Source organism: Callospermophilus lateralis, unplaced genomic scaffold (genome assembly GCF_048772815.1).
Source record: "Callospermophilus lateralis isolate mCalLat2 unplaced genomic scaffold, mCalLat2.hap1 Scaffold_641, whole genome shotgun sequence".
Lineage (NCBI taxonomy): Eukaryota > Metazoa > Chordata > Mammalia > Rodentia > Sciuridae > Callospermophilus > Callospermophilus lateralis.
The window spans coordinates 904,175-907,835 of record NW_027514774.1 but is presented as its reverse complement, the minus strand read 5'-3'; positions in this window follow the sequence as shown (position 1 = coordinate 907,835).

The window sequence follows — 3,661 nt, the reverse complement described above, 5'->3', positions numbered from 1 at the left end:
GTCGGCTCTGCCCCTCCACGCGCCACTGGGCCTCTTCTGTCTGTGGATTGCAGGGCTGTCTACATTGCAGGCGCGAGTGGCAGCTCTGCCCCTCCCTAAACCGGGGCGATATATCTACCAGGCTGGTAGGTTGCTGGGTCTGTTCTGCCAGAGGGTGAGAGGTCCACCTGCTTTCCAGGCATGGGCAGTGGCTCGGCCCCTCCTCAAATCTGGTTATGTGTCTAGCACCCTGGCGGGGCCTAGTGCCTGGTCTGTCGGTGTTCGCAGGTCCGCCTACTTCGCAGGTGCGGGGGCCGGCTCTGCCCCTCTGAAGGCAGCTGGGCCTCTCCTGCCGGTGGGTCACAGGTTCACCTATCTAGAAGTCGCAAGGGGTGTCTCTGCCCCTCCACGGGTTGCTGGGCCTGTTCTTCCTGTGGGTCGCATGTCCGCGTTCCTTGCAGGCGCTCAGCGGCTCTGCCCAACCCCCAAACAGGGCGATGTGTTTTGTATGATTGCGGGCCGCTAGGCCTGTTCTACCGGTGGCTCGCAGGTCCGCCTACCTTACAGGCGCGGTTGGCGGCTCTGCCCCTCCCTTCTCCATGTGTTTTTAAAGTTAACAAATATGAGAATTCCTGTCTCCATTTCTCTGTACCCTATTCAGCACATGTATTTTTATATGCACATATAGAATCCTACCTGGTATCACACGTAGATACTTGTGAGGTTGCTGACTTGGCAAATACAAATTGTGAGAAGAGATCACTCCTCCTAAATGCTGTTGGAACTTACAAAACAAACTATGGGTGAGCTTCCTAGTTGAACAACATTATACTTAAATTGATGTTCAGAAATGTGAAGATTTTTGGATTTGTGGATGATATATATTTCATGATGTATTTCGATTGGCATTTATATTGCTACTTTTTAATGTATACGTGTGTGTGTGTGTGTGTGTGTGTGCATATATATATGTATAAACTCTCCAGATTTTTCAAAATATGAAATGTATGTGTCTTATTATATACTCCCTAAATTCATTGATGTTAATGAATGTGGATTTTTATTAAACTTTTCATAAGAATATTCTCTGGAATATTAATCCACCTGAAATACATATTTGTTTCCTAGTACTGAAAGCTAACTTCAGTGAATGGTGCATACAAATCCTAATATTGCTACAGTAAATGACTCAGTTTAACATCAATGCAAGTAGATTCCTATGGGACATGATATGTACTTTGACGTTCATTTTTATTCAAAACTGGTACATTAATATTTCTTCAGTTTTTGCACAAAATAGAATACATTTTTCATTCACAAATTCACAAATTGATAGGATTTTTTTTCACTTTCAATTACTTCCTGCTTCAGAACATATGTATTCCCCCACGTTTCGTGACTGCTCTTTTAATGAGACTTCTTTCCAAGCACATTATTTTCGATTTCCATAATCATTTTAGAAGCAAAACTCACACACACTTCATGATAAACCATAACACTAATATTACCATTAGATGTATAACTGGCTGGAATGATTGTATGAATATCAATATAAGTTTTCCATTATATATCCAGATATCAATTCAATCCATTATTTAAATTTGGAACCAGTTATATTATTTATTCACAGTATGGTCTATTCATGCATTATCTCTATATTCGTATAACACAGCGTATACCTATTTGTACCCACAATACTAAACTATATGTCTTCAAAATATTGCTCCCAGAAATGGTGGAAGAAATACTCATGTCACCTGATCTATATATACATTAATCACAGTAATATTGTGGAAACAAAAAGCAAGGTCACACTTATGATTGTACCAAATCCTAAATGGAAAGTGAGCATGGATTAAAAAAAAAAAAACATCCATATCCAGGTGCCTAATGCTCTCAAAAGTGAATCCTATTGGTGACTACATATTTGTTTCTTCATGAAATTACACATTCCACTTTAACCCTGTTGAAAATTTCTAATCCTACCACTCACTTTATACTTTTCCTGATTTCCTAATGTCTCTATTGATATCTGATTTCCTGTATTTTTTCCCCAGTTCATCACTGTGACTGACTCTTCACATGTGCTGACATTTACTTTCAGTCTCTAGCCAAAACCCTATTGCTAAAGATCTTTTGGTCCAAATTCTATACACACTCTTCATTCGAAACCTACCAAATATCTTCCTAATCCACCAACTATCCCTTTTGGACCAGATGCTCTCTTCGACATTCAATCATCCAAAAGACAAGGTCCTATGCCATTGTATATCAATTTATCTGAGACACCTGTGCAGAGCATAATTGAAAGCTAAGAATCCCAATCATGGGGCCAATTCCCTTCTGTCCTTCAAAAATTACCTAGATTTCTTTTTTCATACTTATATTTCACCTATATATTCTTGAAAATATCGCAAAATCCCAATACCATTATTCATCCCAGAGAATGATTCCTAACCAAAATGGAACCTGTTATTAACCTTAACCATACAATGTTCCCTCAATCTAACTTTACAGAAGAGGAGGGACAGAATTGGTCTTCCAATACAGGAATGTAGGGGATCTTCCACCTCTGAGAACCTCAAAGTTCCATGCAGAAATGATCCCTGGAGAAGATTTAGGCAGCTATGAAGGACCTGAGAGAGCAAAAGTCATCTTCCATGTCAAACAACCCGGTCAGGATGAAGGGATGTGTCAGAATCAGCCTCACTCTTCTTAATGTAGAGAAGATGGACCAAACCAGGCCAGTGTGGACAGCTGTTCCAGGCTGCCTATGGTTGATATACAATTCTAAGTTGTGAAAGTATCACAGGAAATAGGGGCAGCCTCCATCTCATGGGAACCTTGGAAGCAAATTGTAGGACAAAGTGGTTTCCAAAGCAGTGACCTCATTCAGTTCACAAAGGAGGTGACCTTCCTCACTTCCTTGGTGATAGAACTCTCTGAACTTGGGATCCAGGAAGCCAGGCAACCAGAGGCAGTCCCAGTACCATTCCCAGTGGGCTCACTTATTTTTAATTTACAAAGAACAGAGTCAGTCTTTCTTGGTACCTACTGATGTGAGAATGGCCAAATTTCAGGAGAGCTCAGAAGAGGGGCCTTTCCTGAGAAAGCAGGTAGTTGCTCACAGCTGGCTCCTGACCACTTCGCAGATTTGGCCAAGGAGACCAGATCTGAGACAGGACAGGACATTTCAGGGAACATAATAAGGCCCACAAGTCAGAGGACACTCTGGATTGTCACAGACCTCTTTGGGGGAAGGAGGTGCCTTTGTGGGTGTGGGTGTGAGTTTGTGGTTTTGTCTCATGTTCTAAGAATAGGTATAAAAGGTGGTTTGTTTGGTTTGGAGTGGACTGTTCCTAGTAAGTCGTTTCACAAAGTGAGTGTTTCTATGTCTGTGTATCCCACTGTGTCCGTGGTTGTAGACATTTGAAAAGAGAATTCATCAATGGATGTGTCCTGTTTAGTAGAAACCTTCCCAGCATTCATCCTGCCCAATTGATGAATGGACTGTGGCTTCCCTTATGGATGAGAAACACCTACTAATTTCCTAAGTTCCTGTTTTCTTCCTGATTCTGGCCACTCTCCAGAATAGGCTCATGGTTTTGTGTCCAAGATATGTACCACCTCCAAGATCTGTGACAAGGCCATGTAATGCATAGCTAAAGGAAATGGCTAGCAT